Here is a 19,050-nt window from a genome sequence, read left to right on the forward strand (position 1 = left end):
TGGTGGCTCAGTTGGTCAAGAATCTGCCTACAATGCCAGAGACCTGGGTTCAGTCCCTGGGTTGGGAAGATCCCCTGGAGGAGGGCATGGCAACCCACTCCAGTATCCTGGCCTGGAGAATCCCCATGGATAGAGGTGCCTGGCAGGCTACAGTCCACAGGATTGCAAAGAGTTGGACATGACTGAGCAACTTAGTGCACACACACATTGCTATTGCAGAGCAGGAAGATCCAGCTACCAATCTCAAGGAAGGAGAATGATGAAGATGTTAATAATGGCAACCACTCAAAGTAGGGGTCCACAGACCTTAGCCTACTCTATCTTCTATGGGTCTGGAGTTACCAAGAAGGGTAGAAGGGCTAGAATAGTATTTTACTCATAGAGAGAAGAGAAGCAGCAGGATCAACATCTTAAGTGTGTGCCCATGGACGAGGGATCCCTCCTGATTGCCAACACAAGCTCATTGGAATTCAAGTGCCTTTTCTATGTGGTAGGCTAAGACCTTTCTACCTAAGGATTAATGAGGACAGATATACTGGTGGTGTTGCCAGGTGCCATGGAATACACACATGCATGCTACGTTGCTTCAGTAGCATCCGACTCTTTATCACCTTACGGACTGTAGCGCACCAGGCTCCTGTGTCCATGGGATTCTCCAGGCAGGAATACTGGAGTGGTTGCCATATCTTCCTCCAGGGGAGCATTCCAAGTCACGGATCAAACCCATGTCTCTTACATCTGCATTGGCACATGTGCTCTTTACCACTATGGCCACCTGGGAAGCCTGTAATACATACATGTAAGCAATACAAGGAAGTTCCTTGTGTACCTAGAAACAATGGGAAATTTTCTTCTTATTAGAAAGCAATCTGGGGCCACCCAGCAGCTCAACACTCACCTTCCATATGAAAGAACATTCCAGACCCAGGACACTGATGGTGTAATCCTAGAGAGAAACAGTAGGTCCCATGACAGCTGCTTCCCTAACAGTTATCCTAAAAAATTATTCCAGACTGTGTGACTTAGAATAATACAAGTTTATTGTCTCACAATTCCATGGCTCAGAAATCCAGGCACAGCCTGGCTTAGTTGGATCCTCTGTTGAAATCAAGGAGTCATCAGGGCTGGCCTCCCATTTGGAAATGCTGAGGATGATTCCAAGTTTATTTAGGTTATTGGAACAATTCAGTTCCTTGTTGTTGTAGTACTGAGGTTCCTTTTTTTTTTTTTTAAGTGACTCCTTTCATTTTCAAGGAAACAATCTTATGTGGAATCCTTTAAAATAGCTCTGCCACTCTTTCTGCTACCAAATGAAGAAAGATCTCTGCTTTTCAGGAGTAATATGATTAGATTAGGCTCACAATTATAATCCAGGATAATATTCCTTTAAAAGTCATTTTATTAGTAACTTTAATTTTATCCTTTATATAACCTAACAGATTCATGAGAGTAACACCAGGGGCGGCAGTCTTGGAGATCAAAGTCTGTCCACCACACCAAGTCTAATTGGTGTTCTATAGACTTTTTGTCCCCAGGTGGTGTTAGTGATAAAGAACTCACCTGACAACTCAGGAGACTTAAGAGACTGGGTTTGATCCCTGGATCTGGAAGATCCCCTGGAGGAGGAAATGCCAACCCACTCCAGTATTCTTGCCTGGGAAATCCCATGGACAGAAGAACCTGGCGGACTATAGTCCATGGGGTCGCAAAGAGTCAGATACAACGGAAGTGATTTAGCATGCACTCAAGCATCTTCTTCACTGACCTATTTCTACAGCATTTAACAGTTATTCACTCATTGAAGCTGGACTTCCTTGGATTAAAAAATATTTACGTGGTTTCTTCTACTGGATTCAGCTTTCCTTTATTTTTTTCAACTCTCCTTTACTCTTCCTGAATTCATTTACTTTTAAGTATTGGGATTTCCCCTCCTCACTCAGCATAAGACTATTTTTATCTTTTACTTTCTAAAAAGATTTTATCCACATTCAGGATTTCAATACCATTTGTACTCATGATCCTCAAATCTGTTGCATCTAACTTAAAAAGCATTTACTGAGGATATGTTTTTCCTGTTAGGCTGAATGTTCTAGGAGGTTGATGATCACAACTGTACTATTTATAGGGGATTCCTAGCATCTAGTCTGTGTGTAATGCAGGATAAATATTAAAAGTATTTTTTGAATGAGTAAGTAAAAGAATGAATAAAAGAAGAGATATAAGTATAAACACAAAATTGCAACATCATGTTGTAGGTGATATAATAAATTTATCCCGTGCTTTACAATCCTGCACAGAAAATCAACATTTAAGTCAATGTGGGATTTCAAGGAAGATCATCAGAGATGATGATGCCTGAACTGGATCTTGAACACAAATCCCAGACTAGGATTATTTTCTGACTCTAAGCATATATTCTAGATATCAACCTCAAATGAAAGTCAACTCATCATATTTTTGTAGTACTGTTGCTTTCCCTTATATCCTTTGTCTTAGAGAAAAGTATTTCATCAGGCCGGTCCCCCAAGCCAGACCCGGACATTCAACCTTTAAAAAAAAATTTTTTTTTTCTTAAATAATATTTATTTATTTGGCTGCTTTAGGATGTAGTTGCCCTATGTGAGATCTTTTGTTGACGTTCATGAACTCTCTAGCTGTGGCATGCAGGCTGCTCATGCTTTGCTTCACACATGCCTTATGTTGCAGCACACATGCTTTGCTTCGAGATGTGGGATTTTAGTTTCCCCACCAGGGATCAAAGAGTTCCCTTGCATTGCAAGGCGGATTCTTAACCATTGGACCACTAGGGAAGTTTTGCCTTCCCCTTGGCTTCTCCTTGACTACCCCGTCAGGGCTGACTCTTCCCCTTTCATAATTATGTTGTTGTTGTTGTTCAGTCGCTAAGTCATGTTCAACTTTTTGTGATCCCGTGGACTGTAGCATGCTGGGTTCCTCTGTCCTCCTCTATCTTCTGAGTTTGCTCAAACTCATGAGCATTCAGTTGGTGATATCTAACCATCTCATCCTTTGTCATCTGTCTCCTTTTGCCTTTAATCTTTCCCAGTATCAGGGTCTTTTTCAATGAATCGGCTCTTCGCATCTCGTGGCCAAACTATTGGAACTTCAGCTTCAGCATCAGACATCCAATAAATATTCAGGGTTGATTTTCTTTAGGATTGACTGGTTTGATCTCTTTGCAGTCCAAGGGACTCTCAAGAGTCTTCTCCAGCAGCAAATTTGAAAGCATCAATTCTTCTGCATTCAGCCTTCTTTATGGTCCAGTTCTCACATCCATACATGACTACTGGAAAAATCATAGTTTTAAGTATACAGACATTTGTTGGAAAAGTGATGTCTCTGCTTTTTAATACACTAAATTTGTCATAGCTTTCCTTCCAAGGAGCAAACATTTTTTAATTTCATGGCTGTGGTCACCATCCACAGTAATTTTGGAGCCAAAAAATATCATCACTGCTTTCACTTTTTCCCCTTCTATTTGCCATGGAGTGATGGGATTGGATGCCATGATCTTAGCTTTCTTAATGCTGAGTTTCAAGCCAGCTTTTTCACTCTCTTATTTCACATTCATCACTCTAACCATGAAGTTGGTTCTGTAGATTTTCTTCAGTTATTTGAATTCTTCCCTTGATTTTGCATCACCCTTGGTTATGCAAATAACCAACTGATCTCTACATCGCTACTGCCAGTCTCATAATCCAACTCAGTGATCTTTCTAAAATGTAAATGTTGCCATAATACTTCCTGCTTTTAACTCTTCAAGTTCACCCTCAACTGACACAATCTAGTCCAGACTTTTTGTACAAGGCCCTCCATCACCTGGTGCCAGCCTACCTTTCTACCTTCTTGCTGTTCAGTGTACTTTATAGTTCACACATAACAAAATATCTTCTAAGACTCAAATATGCCAAGTATTTCACACATGGTTGTGATACATTCTGGTGACTTAAAGTGCTCAAATAAGTCCACTGGAACTATTGTTGTCTGGGAAATCATATTTGTCTTTCAAGTCTCCTGGGAAGCTTTATCTTCTCTGTGGACCCATCTGGACACTCCTCAATCCCCTCAGCTTATTCTAGTTGGGTACATCTCTCCTTTGTGTTCCCATGGTAATATATGCATAGTTTGGATGTTATAATTACTTACATACAGTTTTTGAAATTTAAAGATTATTTATGTTTCTCCTCCTGAGTAGGCAATGGGGCCCATGAAGGCAAGAGCTATCTTTACTTTATCATTATATTCCTTTATGCTTTCAGCTTCCCAGGTGGTGCAGCAGTAAAGAATTCACCCACAGGTGCAGAAAACACAAGTCTCAGGTTTGATCCCTGAGTCAGAAAGATCTCTTGCAGGGAGGAAATGGCAACCCACTCCAGTATTCTTGCCTGGAATATCCCATGGACAGAGGCGCCTGGTGTGCTATAGTTCATGGGGCCACAAAGAGACATGACTGAGCAGACATGCAGCACAGCAACAGCACAACAATAACAGTATTAAAAATACTATTGTGTCATTATTTGCACTATTTCACAAATATTAACTCATTTGTTCTCAAACTCAGCTAGGCCTATTATTATTCCCATTTTACAGAGGAGGAAAATAGAGTACCCAGAGTTAAGTAACTGATTGCCCAAGGTTGCCTACTTGGTAAATGTCTAGAACTGGCCCTAAGCAGTCACACTCTCATGTTTCTGCTGCCAATATATATGCTCTTTTTTGGAAAACTTGTGATTTGTGAGCTTCCTTAATTATAATGTGAGCACTTTGTAAATACTGACTAGGTCTTTGTACCATCTTCACCTCCCTCCCCTCCCATACACATACTACCTTACAGAACCTATGGCCAACAGCTAATACTAAAAAAGAACTGGTTAAATGAATATAAACTTACTTTAAAAAGGACTTATTTTTCTTTTGATAGTCTCCTGTACTTCAATTTCCATTAAGTCAATCAATTTAGCATTTATTTTGTTTTTTAAGTGTCCTTCAAATTATTCCTTAAGACACGTACATTTTCCAAAGTTTTAAAAATATTTTAGCCAATTTTTCCTGGTACTTGTTTTCTCACCAACTTGCAATTAAAAAACAAAACAAAACTGTGTAAAGGTTCAAAACATGTTTCCTAACCTTTTATTTATTGTTTTACCAGTGATTCAAAAACCGAAACCTAAACCCTGATATATGCTTATTCTTTACTCTGAAGGGAAGGAGGACTAGCTTGAGTCACCTGCTCAGACCAATAAAATGTGTCAGTGGAGGTGTTTTTCCAAGAAGATTCAGGATAGGGAAAGGGTCCCAATGTGTAAATATTCATTATATCATTTTGAGGAGGAAACTAGTGGAAAATATTTATAGCTTTTCTTTCCCATGGTGGGGTGTGAGAATCCTAGTATGAAGGGGACCTTCCTGTAGCCAGAGGCCGTGACTCAGTGTTTGGACTGACTCTGCAACATTAGCTTCTAGTTAATGGGAACTGTCAGCTACAGTGCACCAAGCTGTCACTTTTATAGCGTACGTGTTAAAGCCAAACTGATGAAATTTAATTTCTCCTTGATACGCCACCATTCCCATCTCTAAAACTATCAGAAATTATGGAGGGATTCAGCATCCAAGGTAATGGTCTCAAGAAAAAAGAAGATGACCAGAGTCTTATTATTGTTGCTGGTGATTCTATTATCATTCTTCTACATCCGTTTAGGAGCATCATGGGAGTACACCAGTGTTTAAATAGCTGGCTGCATAATACAGGTAAAGTTCTTCTTTTAAATAAAAGAAGGAAGAAAAAAGAGAAAAGGTGAAATAATAAAATTTAGCACGTTGATGGCTAGCAAAGTAAACATCCATTATTGAGTTTTTAAAAATACATCTTGGCTTTTGTCTGGAAAATAGAAAACATTTCAGTGGTTATTCCCAGAGGTTTTTCTCATAAATCTTGTATTTTAACAGGTACAGTACAAGCTACTGGTAGTGCTAACCTTGTGTAATATGGAAACATATGCAAGGATGCTGTTCTTTTGTTTTTTAAATGTCTATCAGGTTGGAAATAAAATTCATTTGTTAGTTTACCTGTTTTTCATATTTTAGCTGGGGTAACCACTAATATAGTACCCACTAAAAACAGTTAATATGACTCGTGCTTTAAATTATAAGTCTTTTAGATTTCAAATTGCTATAAGATGATCAACTTAGTTGATTTAGATGAGGAGCTGTCAGTTATTTATATGGTGGTTAAATAGGAAAGAATATAGATTTAAGTAGTCTTTATTATTGCCATCTTTTTAAAGTTTGTTTCAGATATTTTCTGAAAATAATATTTAGGGACATTTTAGAAATTAAGCTTATTAAATATTTTATACAAATGTTTATTATTTACATGTTTTCCTTTATGGTCTCTATGCTTTATATCTTTTTTGCTGAAGCAGAATATAAAAATTACAAATATTAATTTATTTTTCTTAACGTATGTGGATTTTAAGGATTGTGGAAACTGATGTACAGGAAATCGTAAAGCTTTACAATGTCTTATTAGAATCAATAATAAATCAGACATAACGAAAATTTCAGATTTCTTCCTTGTCAATTACTATGAAATTAAGGTAAATTTCATATGAATAATTTGGTATGATAGAGTCAGACCAAATCATGAAAACAATAGGTTCTAAAACACACTTTTATTTTATGACCTTTTCTTGGAGGAGTTGGTTTTCTAACATTAAATTTAAAATAGCTAATCTCTTGGTCATTCTTCTCTTGACTCACTTTTATTCTTGGGACGTCATCTAGTTCTTTGTATATTTTGCCAGAATAATATTTTAGTTGCTTTGTGTATGTATGGATGGCAGGGTATTTGGTTGATTGGTTCATTTGTTAGTTTGGAGACATTTGATCTCTGATATGGTGGCTTTGTTTAGGATGTGTGGATATTGTGGACAGTTTTGGTTGGTTTGAATTGGGATCATTTTGCTTTGTGATATGATATTGGGTGAGTTGTATGGTTGTTAGTTGGTTTGAGGATGTTCGCTCTGGGTTTGGGTAGCTTTGGAGCAGGTGTGAGAAGCAGTTTGACAAGATCACTTTTAATGGGACAAGAAAAACCTCTTTCTGTTCCAGCTTGGTATAACTTCATGCAAGATATGAAATCTTATCTTGATAGCAATCCCTTGGACTGCAAGGAGATCCAACCAGTTCATTCTAAAGGAGATCAGTCCTGGGTGTTCTTTGGAAGGACTGATGCTAAAGCTGAAACTCCAGTACTTTGGCCACCTCATGCGAAGAGTTGACTCATTGGAAAAGACTCTGATGCTGGGAGGGATTGGGGGCAGGAGGAGAAGGGGACGACAGAGGATGAGATGGCTGCATGGCATCACCAACTCGATGGACGTGAGTTTGAGTGAACTCTGGGAGTTGGTGATGGACAGGGAGGCCTGGCGTGCTGCAATTCATGGGGTCACAAAGAGTCGGACACGACTGAGTGACTGAACTGAAAGATATTATGGCTCTAAATGATAATAAATGCCTTAGATTTGTAAAGGAAGGTATAAAAGCTTACAGTGAGGTAAGTGAAAAGGTTTCAACAATTTGAATATTTGGTATTTTTTCACTGAATTGAGTGTTACTCGAAGATATCAAAGACTGCTTTCTTTGGGCACTTTTAGATGATTTGTAAAATTGTGAGATAGCCAAAATCAAGATAGAATTTATCATTCACATTGTGCAAAGCTTAAGGTCAAGCACTCATTTTTCTGTGTGGTTGTTTGCTGAGGGTACAGTCTTCCATCCTGTTCTGGTTCTTCAGACTTATCACTTGCCAGTTCTTAAGAGCAAGAAGAGCTGTCAGCTATGTCTGGGTTGATACTGTTTACAAAGCCTGAAGTGCAAAGAACCATAGGAAATCCACATGGCTCTTTCTCCTTTAGTTCCTCTCTAACCTGTATTTTGGGACAATTGCTCTAATTTTGTTACTTAGAGACTTCTATGAGGGCATGACAGTGGAAAATGGCTGAAAATGCCATGAAATTGAACAATTAGAAGACAGATGAACACAGGGCCCTGTGATATAGTAGAGAGAGGACTGATTCCATTGTTTAAAGCCTTGAATTCAAGTCATACTAGCTTTTCCACCCCTGACAAGTTACTGAAGCACACCTAACTTTGGTTGCTTCATTTCTGAAAAGGATGATAATCCATAGAGTGATTATGAAGTGTCCAAATTTATGTTTCAGAGGAGAAGTTTCCTAGTCTTATGATTCCTGGTGTCAACCATTGCCCATACTGCCCATATTCTTCCCTATCTATAATCTATATATCATCATACAGTAATATGTTTGTTTAATGTCTACTATTGAAAATCAAGTTCAAAAACAGGTAAACTCCCAGAGAGTTTAGATTCTAGTTGTATCAGGAGCCTGACTTCAATCCTAGACTGCTTTGATTAGGACATACCATCTTTGGAATGTAACTCACTATCCCTAAGCTGAAGATGACTTACTCAGTCACAAATACAACACTACTATACCAACTCAGCATCTCCCTTACTTTTCTCCTTAAAACCATTAGCTTTTACACCCATCCTCAGAAAGCTCCCAAAGAAATATTGTCAAAGACGATCAGCTCATGACACAAATCTTTAGAGGTGTTTACCTTAATATAAGGGCTATCTCCTCTATTATTTATTAGGTTTTTTAATAATTGATAATTTGGCAGTATGAGTCCTAAGTAATATTGCTTCAGTTACAGAGTGCACACACATATATTTATTAACATATATGATATATACTCATTCTTTCTTAGATAAGAAACTCTTTTACTGTGTTAGAAATGTTTCCTACACTAATAAAATAACAAGCACACAGGCACATAAACACACACATTCTCTTGTTCCTGAAATAGGGCACCCATTGTTGTATAAACCAAGTGACAATAGGTGCTATGAGGACAAGCTGACTTCACAACCCACTTGTTGCTTCATGAGGCTTTGCCACTTGTTCTGACATCATCTCTTAAATCCTGAAAATAAATCTGATATCAACATTGTATCCATTGTCGATCCTCTCTAGTAACTGGGGAGTATAGGAAAACAAATCATACACCAAGGCCTTTTGCTCTGCTGTTTGGAAGAGAACAGAAAAGGAACATCTAGACTCATAATTTTAAGCACCCCCAGCTCTTTCACAAAAAGACAGCAGAATTTGTTTCTGTATTTCTTGTGTTTTGAAAATATTTACTGAGGGTTTTTTGCATCCTAGTTTTTATTCCAAGAATGCTGAATCACGATCGCTGTAATAGGCCAGAGCAAGCTGTCAGCCCCCACACAAGCTGTTATCAAGACACTCTGGAAAATATGTTCTATTTCTAAACAGTTGAGAAACAATTTTTTAAAATTATTTATCATAAAACTCTTTCCAATTGAATTGCCCTATTCAATATAGTGCATACTTAATAACCACCACTTTCCCTTCAAGAGAGACTACAAGGGAAGTGCCTGTTTAGTTAGCCAATCACTTAATTCTTTGTTGCCTAGCATAGGGTTCCATTGTACGTGAGAGACACAGAAGCAGCACTCCCATCCTGAATGATGTATGCAGTGTTTTTATTTTTCTATTTTAAATTTTCTTATTTATTTATTTGTGGTATCAAAACGTTTTATTGAGGGGCTTCAGGGGAGGCTCTATGAGCTTGGGAGAACAACGAGATCACACATCCTCACCCAGCTTGTATATTCCAAGCTCCAGGGTGCCAAAAGTGTGCAGTTGTTTTTAAAAATCCTAGTGGCTATGAAGTGGATTTTGCTTTTAGCAAAAAAAAAAAAAAGTGGAGTTTGTTTTTTGCTTTTAGCCTGTTATATGCCTTAAACTCATACTATTTCCTGAAATTAAAGTTGAAAAGAAGTATAGAGAAGATAAATGAGAATATAGAGAAGTATGCATTTAAAGGTTTTCTTTATTGCTATTCTTTTTAAATGTAAAAATAAAAAAGTAGCCACTATTGGTGGCTGTTTTACCTACAGGTAACATAGACAAATTGAATAGAATTCTTCAATTGTAAGCTGTATGATACCAAGCACAGTTTTGTCACTGTACTTTCTCATTCTGCTCTTTAGTGGTGGCGTTAGCAGTGTAGAATCAGCACTTAATAAGTGCTTGACTAATTCTGTGCTTTTAAGAGAGCTTCTGTAAGTAAAACTGAGTGTAGACTTCAGGAAAAAAAAAAAAATTGACCAAGAATTTGACATGTTCTCAGGCCATTGCCTGATTATATGCCTAGTTTGATAGCTTTGGAGACTTGTTTTGAATAAGAAAACTGTGTTTGCCTGAAGTGCTATCTAATCCCCTTTTTAAAATTTTAATTAACTCCACCTACTTTTATGTTAGTAATTCCTTCTCTTTCATTGATAATTTTGAAAAGCATGTGATGAAACACATTTAAATTAAGTCCAAAGTGGTACATTTTGAAGGGAGAAAAAGGCTTATTGGTCCGACTGGGAAGTCCTCCTTCCTTGGTCTAGGTTCTACCAAATTGTACTGTCTGAACATAATCTGCAGAGCAATACCTTCCAAACATGACTAAGATGCCCTTCTTTTTAAATTTTCTTTGTTTGGCTGTGCTGGATCTTAGCTGCTGCACTCAGGCTTTCTCTAGTTGTGGCGAGCAGGGACTACTTTCTAGTTGCAGTGCATGGATTTCTTATTGTGGTGTCTTCTCTTATTATGGTGCACAGATTCTAGATTCTGTGCCACGTGGGCTTAGCTGCCCCAGGGCATGCAAAACGTTCCCAGGCCAGGTATTGAACCCCTGTCCCCTGCATTGGCAGGGGGATTCTCAACCACTGGACCACAAGGGAAGTCCCAAGATTGCCCTTCTTGCTTGATTTCTGAATAGAATGTCTTGGATATTTGCTGTTCTCTGCTTTCTGGATTGAGTCCCATGAACCTGTGCTTTGGTCTACCCATCTGTGTCCAACTGCTTCTTAGACCATTCCCTACTTGGTCAGTTGTTACACTTCATTCTAGGAATGATTGTTCTCCCAGGTCCACTGGCTATCCTACTTCGCATCTTATATTGTAGCCTCATTCAGGCCTGTTTGGATGTTGAAAGTCTACATTCATTTTTCAAAATAAAATATTTATTTTTTTGGAAAAAAGTTCTCCTGGAGAAGGAAATGGCAACCTACTCTAGTATTCTCGACTGGAAAATCCCATGGGCAAAGGAGCCTGGTGGGCTACAGTCCCTAAAATTACAAACAGTCTGACATGACTTAGTGACTAAACAGCAACTACAACAGCAATTACCTATATTAGAATCAAATGATAACCTTGACATACCTGGTAGGCTATAGGAGCATTTTAAAGAACTGTTCTAGAAGTTGTTCCTTTCTAATGTTCGTTTCATTGAAAGACCATGAGGAAAGCAGTGATTAATCTGCCCTGAGAACAGAGTTGAAAGAAAAAGAAGGAAGAAGAGAGTAGCAGAGGCAACATAAAGCCTCATCAGGGAGGAAATAAGCAGCTAAAACTCCCAAGAACATCCCAGGATGCCTAAATGTGAACAGAATCAACATTCTTTAACATACCCTTTAACATATCCTTTAATATACCTCCAAAATGTGTATCCATAGGTAGCAGGAGGGGGAACAAGAGTGGTGTTAATGATAGTGTTGTTAACTGTACTTCACCAAACACTTGCAAATCTAAGTTTCTGTCAAGTCTAACTTGCTCTGATTTTATATCAAACGGAGTAAAACAAAAATAGAAAATCCAAGTAGTACTCAGGTTTGTCTTACTTAACAAAGTTGCATGTGAAACACATTCTGATAAAATCAATACTGGTTCAATTACCTCTTAAATTTCATAGTCTCTCTCACACATTAGATGCATTTTGGACATTTCGACCTCTCCTCCCAGGCTATTCTAGTTCCTTCCCTCTCACCGTCTTTTTCCTGAAACAGACAGAATCCTCCTTACTTATTAAGGTTCTTGCTTTGATGCTGCTGATTTGCTTTGATCAAGTTCCATCTCTCCTCACACTGTACTTCTCATCATAGTTTGCCCACTCGAGAATACACGTCGTTAATCATATAGATGACATAGACAGGGAACAGTTCAGGGCTACATATAATCAGAGCCAGGGGAAAAATTATAAAGCATTTCTTACTGTTGCTCTTAGTAAGCTGTGTTTTGTATACAAAGACTGCAACTTTGAACAGAAAATGTTTATTGAGTGTTTTCTGTATGCCAGGACCTAGTTTACAAATTTGAATGTACTATTTCATTTAAGATTCATTGTAATTTTAGGAGGCAGATATTAGTATCCCGTAACTATATATATGAAGCCCAAGTTGTGAGAATAACTTACCTTGGATCACATAGCTTGTAAGTGCCAGAGCCAACATTTGAATGAAGGAAGTCTGGGTACAGAACTTGCTTTTTGCTACTTCATTATTAAGTACTTACTCTGGACCAAGAATTGTGCAGGAAACTTTATTTATCGCATTTAAGCCTCATAAATCCCCGAGAGGTAGATATCATTGAGTTCAGAGGATTTATTTGGCTTGCCAGTAAATAAAAGTTCTGGGATAAAAACCTTTTAGGTCCTGGATTCTTTATTATACCACCATAACACCAATGTGATTCCAGATGTCACTCATGGATTATGTACAGCTATTAGGGGTTGTATTTAATTCATGGGGTCATCAGACCAGTTTGTAAAAAAATGAGCACTGAGCACATATTATCAGCTGTTGTGTTACAGCTTTTGATTTTGTGGAATATTTTTCATATAACTGTTGTCTAGTTCATCATAGGGAAGTTTTCTAGTATATCAAGGTTACAGGCACTGGAGTCAACATGAGTATACACAGTGGACAGTTAATAAGTATCCTGAATTGACATTATTAAGGGACATTGGAGAGATTGCCAGTATTTAGTAGTCATCAGAGTCAAATCTCATGACTTAGACTTGATCCAAGGTTGCTCTGGAAACAAAGACATTTGATTTGTTTTTCCTAGTAAATTCCTTTGCTTAAGCTAAATATGTCTGAAGCATTTAGTACTGTTCTCCTGAACTGCCCATGACACTTTAATCATGGAAACAATTATCTGGCCACTGGATGCCACTGTTGCTCAACCAGACATCACAAAATGGGAATTCCTGTGGCAATATAATATTAGCCAGTTAAAGATCATTGCTGGTAATATTGATGGTGGATTTATGCTTTTAAACTCTTTTGCTTGATGAATGTAATCTCTCCCTAAGAGTCCACTTGCTGGGGGCAAGTGAAGTTGAGAAAATATGTAAATAAATGGTTACCAGTGAATTTTTGGTATCTGTTGCTTTCAACTACTCTGCTATAAGAATACTTCTTTTCAGTTTTTTCTGCTTAGTGTACTGTAGCCGACAGTCTCCATTAGTTATCAGCTAATGTTGCAGAGTTAAGACTAAACAAGGTGTCATGGCCTTAAGCGATTAGAAGGGCCTCTTCATCCTCACAAAGACCCTGGGGTGGAAATAGTTTGCATGAACAGACACTGGAATTTTATTCAGACTCACCAAGCACTGCATTGCAGGTTAAGGGAGTTACACAGCTTCTCCATTTATACTAGGAACAAATAAATTAAAAATCATTGTATTGTGTACCTTTAAAAAGCAACATAAAAATTGTGTGTGTTTGAAAAGATCAGACAAGGTTTGGAAGTAAAAAGCTGAAGTAATAAATAAACATGAGGTCAGTTTAGGAACACCCATAATTGCTTTGTATGACAAGATTTGCATAGCAAACACTTCTGATTAATGTACAGTGAAGGCCACACGAGTGGGAACCAGCTTTGGTATCTTTTTGGGATCTGTGCCTTCCAATCTTAAAGGTGTAGTTTTAGCCAGTACAATTAGTCATTGTTTACCAAAAGGCTGATAGAGCCACTGTTCCTATTTAAATATTTGAAATAATTATTTTTATCTTCCAGCTATGTTGATTTTATTTCTGTGGTTAAAAAAAAGTGCCAATTTTACATTAATAGTGAATTTCCATTCACTTCAAACATATTTAGAAAACAGGCAAAGGAGTTTCATCAGGATGACCCTTTTCCAGTCATAAATTTGAAAATATAACATAATTGCATATATGCATCAAATATTTCAATTACATAAAACCATGTATTATTTTCTAGAATACCTTGTGTTTTCTTGTTGACTGCCTTTTTAATTAACACTCTGCTATCACTGATTATTTGCTATCCTTACCTAGGGTCAAATGCAGTGCTCAATACAGTGAAACCTCATTTTTACTTTTTCCCTTCATCATTTAAAAATAAAATTATCATTATATTCTTTCAAAAAGACAATCTCTAGAGGATGGAAAATGTGGGGAAGTATAAGGGAGGAGATCATACTTCTAGAAATATTTAGTTTGGTGTCTTTAGACATCAGTGTCATACTGAAATGGGAAAAAGTAATAGAATAGAAATTGTACCAGATAGTAGAAAGGAAATTTTTTCATTTATTGCAAAAATTTGGGTGAAGTAATGGATATATGTGTATATTGCTACTGCTGCTGCTAAGTCACTTCAATCGTGTCCAACTCTGTGCGACCCCATAGACGGCAGCCCACCAGGCTCCCCTCCCCATCCCTGGGATTCTCCAGGCAAGAACACTGGAGTGGGTTGCCATTTCCTTCTTCAATGCATGAAAGTGAAAAGGGAAAGTGAAGTCGCTCAGTTGTGTCCGACCCTCAGCGACCCCATGGACTGCAGCCTACCAGGCTCCTCCATCCATGGGATTTTCCAGGCAAGACTACTGGAGTGGGGTGCCGTTGCCATCTCCAAATGTGTATACATATATGTAAGTGACTAACATGGATTCATTTCACAGCAAATACTAGAAAATAAGGTTATATATACTTAAATGTAGTCATGTTAAGACAAAATTAAAATTAGGTTTTGACTTTGTGGTAAATATTACCACTGATTCATGCTGCTTGAGTAATATTTTGTGAGGATTATGATTCAAAGAACATGATGGCAGCATGCAGAACAGTATTCTGAAGAGAAATATTAGCGAGACAGACAACATCTACAATAAGTGTTGTATCTTTAGCATAACGCATTACATCTCCAGAGGGCTGTGTGTGTGCTCAGCCGCTCAGTCATGGCCGACTCTTTGTGACCCCATGAACTGTAGCTTACCAGGTTCCTCTGTCCTTGGGATTCTCCAGGAAAGAATAATGGAGTGGGGTGCCACGCCTTCCTCCAGGGGATCTTCTCAACCCAGGAATCGAACCCAGGGCTCCCACAATGCAGGCAGATTCTTTACTGTCTGAGCCCCAGGGAAGCCCAACCTAGTGGGTTGTGGAATTCCTAAATGGAGTGATAAGTAGATGCACTAAGACAACTAGTAATTCCATTTGTCTCAAAGTATTCATTTAACAAAGTCAAATTAAGTTGGAAGAAGCAGACCTCTCCTACCCTTTCACTCTAATAGATGACAATAAATTATTACAATTGTTTTATTTTCTTCCAGTGTTTGATTAGACAAAGAACATTTTTCTCTATCAATGTTTACCCTATAGCTACATAGAAAAATGTGGAGTCAGTATGCATGTAGTAGCTAAGATAACTATTTTATATATATATATATATTAGTTGCTCAATCATGTCTGACTCTTTGTGATCCCATGGACTGTAGCTCGCCAGACTCCTCTGTCCATGGGATTCTCCAGGCAAGAATACTGGAGTGGGTCGCCATTTTCTTCCCCAGGGGAACTTCTCAATCCAGGGGTTGAACCCGGGTCTCCCGCATTGTAGGCAGATTCTATGCCATCTGGGCCACTAGGCAAGTCAACTATTTACACTGTTGTTTTTAAATTAGTTTTATTTTTAAAGTAAATTAGGCCTGGTGGTTTAGTGGTTAAGATTCTGAACTTCCTTCCACTTCAGGTGACAAAGGATTGATCCCTAGTCAGAGAACCAAGATCTCACATGCAGAGTGGCTGGGGCAAAAAAGAAGAAAGTTAGTCTCACAATGGAAAATCAGAATATGACACTACATACTTTTGATACAATGAGTTTAAATTGTCTATGTGTTTGAGAAATTGTATTGTTTGAAAATTGTTTAATTCAGTTCAGTTCAGTCACTCAGTCATGTCTGACACTTTGAGACCCCATGGACTGCAGCACACCAGGCTTCCCTGTCCATCACCATCTCTTGGAGCTTGCTCAAACTTATGTCCATCAAGTCAGTGATGCCATCCAACCACATCATCCTCTGTCGTCCCTTTCTCCTCCTGCCTTCAATCTTTCCCAGCATCAGGGTATTTTCCAATGAGTCAGCTCTTTGCATCAGGTGGCCAAAGGGACTGGTTGGATCTCTTTGGTGTCCAAAGGACTCTCAGGAGTCTTCTCCAACACCACATTTCAAAAGCATCAATTCTTTGGCACTCAGCTTTCTTTATAGTGCAATTCTCGCATCCATATGTGCCTACTGGAAAATCCATGTTCCCAATTATACTTAGGTAAAAGTTGCATTGAACAAAAAATATTTCTCTAACTTTATATTTCTTTGCATTTTTTCCTTACTAAGATTATTTTTGTAAATGTAGATGTTCTTACTTCAGATTTGAAATATTATTCAGCTAGACCCTTCCCCATCTAAATAGAGCTTAATTGAATACTGATATTTTGCACTGAGTTATATATTATCAGCTTTTAGAATATTTGTATCTTTCTTAAGCCATACTGCTTTGATCAAGTAGCACAAAGATGTTTGTTGTATCAGCAGTTTAAATTTTCAAAGGTGGTTGAGAATCAAGCTATGCTCATGACTGGATTTCTTAAACGAAAATCTAAGACTTCAGAAGTAAAGATATTTCAACCAGTGTTTTTTTTCCTAGAGTCTTCATGGACCTTAATGGCAAGTCAAAAGGGAAAACATTTGTAGATTGATCAATATGGTGATAAATTAGTAACTATCCTTCTGTAGAAAATATGTAAATATCACCACACGTCCTTTCATTAGTACTTTCTTCCTTGTCATCAAACCTAATGAAAAGTCTAGCTTTTGATCTTTTCCTTTTTTTTTTTTTTTGGCTATAGCATGCAGGGTGTTGGATGTTAGTTCCCCAACCGGGGATTGAACCCAGGCCCTGGCAGTGAAAACACCAAGTGCTATCCCCTGGAATGCTAGGAAATTCCCTGCCATTTCTTTATTGTAATTTTTTTTTTTGCTACTGATTTGTGAGATTCAATCATTCTGATAGCTTCTCTACTACATACGTGCTAAGTCACTTCAGTTTTGTTGGACTCTTTGCGACCCTACAGACTGTAGCCTGACAGGCTACTCTGTCCATGGGGATTTTCCAGGCAAACACACTGGAGTGAGTTGCCATGCCCTTCTCCAGGGGATCCTCCCAACCCAGGAATCAAACCTGCTTTCTAATGTCTCCTGCATTGGCAGGTAGTTTCTTTACCACTAGTGCCACCAGGGAAACCACTACTGGTGAGTTGTAGCATTAAATGTTTTGAAACATGGTATATCTTCAGTGTTAAATAACCTGGGAATGTAGAAAATTATGATACATTAGGAGTCAAGACCAAGAAGACAAACTACCAGATGTCCTGGGCCTCCTAACAGATTTTCAGAGGTAAGGAGAGACTGGGAAAGGGTAGAGTACCAAGAGAATTAACAAATTAAAAGAAGGAAATGGAAACTGGACATACTGAGAGGTAATTGATCAGGCAAGGAGGTACAGGCTACTACTGTGTTGAGAGAAGAAGCCTCTACAAGCTTAGCACACTTTCTAAACTAGTAGAACCTTTTCGCTGAAGCTTTGAAGATTCATGTATCCCCATACAAACCTGAGAAGAAAATACATGGTTTCTAAATTATGACTTCAGTTGACTATTTGGCAGGTGTTCAAGAAAAATTCTAAGAACTCTTTGTGATCTTAGTCAGAATAATATCCATTTGTGTGTGTATGGCAAATGTAACATTAGATTCTTTTGAGAAATATTTTTTAACCTTAACATGATCAAGCTCTTTGCTGAGTTAAGAATACAGAAGGAAGGAAATGCAGCATAAGAAGCTACCTGAAAAAATAACAGACTTTATCTTGATTCAGATTTCAGGCTAGGTAGAGTCATAGCCTTGATAAGTAACCTAAGTTAATAAATTTATAAATAAATGGACATGCAAAAATAGAACTATCCCTTTTCCTCTTAGATTTCAATTGGCAAAAGTTATTAAAGGTTTGCTTTGTTTTTTAAAGTTACACGGCAGTAGAAAAAGCTGTGTGGGGCAAAGGACTTAGTTGAAGAAAATACATAAAGCAGAAAAAACACAACAGGGAAAGGCCTTACCAGGGAAATCATTTTTGCATAACTTCTTTGCAAAGACTACTCTGTCCACCAGGCTGAAATTATTTTGCAGTTTCAATCACAAACAAAAAATGTCTGTAAGGACTTGGACAGACACTGATGAATAGATATGAAAGCAACACAGATATGATTTATTTACATTCAGTCACTCCTCCTTAGCATTTGAAAAATTATGGCTTCAGTTCAGTTGCTCAGTCGTGACTGACTCTTTGCAACCCCATGGACTGCAGCACACCAGTCTTCCCTGTCCATCACCAACTCCCAGAGCTTGCTCAAACTCATGTCCATTGAGTTGGTGATACCATCCACCATCTTACCCTCTGTCGTCCCCTTCTCCTCCCACCTTCAATCTTTCCCAGCATAAGCGTCTTATCCAATAAGCCAGTTCTTTGCATTGGGTGGCCAAAGGATTGGAATTTCAGCTTCAGCATCAGTCCTTCCAATGGATATACAGGGCTGATTTCTTTAGGATTGACTGGTTGGATCTCTTTGCAGTCCAAGGGACTCTCAAGAGTCTTCTCCAACACCTCAGTTCAAAAGCATCAATTCTTCCACGTTCAGCTTTCTTTATGGTCCAACTCTCACATCCATACATGACTACTGGAAAATCAAAGCTTTGGCTAGATGGACCTTTGTCAACAAAGTAATGTGTCTGCTTTTTAATGTGCCA

The sequence above is a fragment of the Oryx dammah genome, unplaced genomic scaffold (genome assembly GCF_014754425.2).
Source record: "Oryx dammah isolate SB20612 unplaced genomic scaffold, SCBI_Odam_1.1 HiC_scaffold_27, whole genome shotgun sequence".
In the NCBI taxonomy this organism is placed as follows: Eukaryota; Metazoa; Chordata; class Mammalia; order Artiodactyla; family Bovidae; genus Oryx; species Oryx dammah.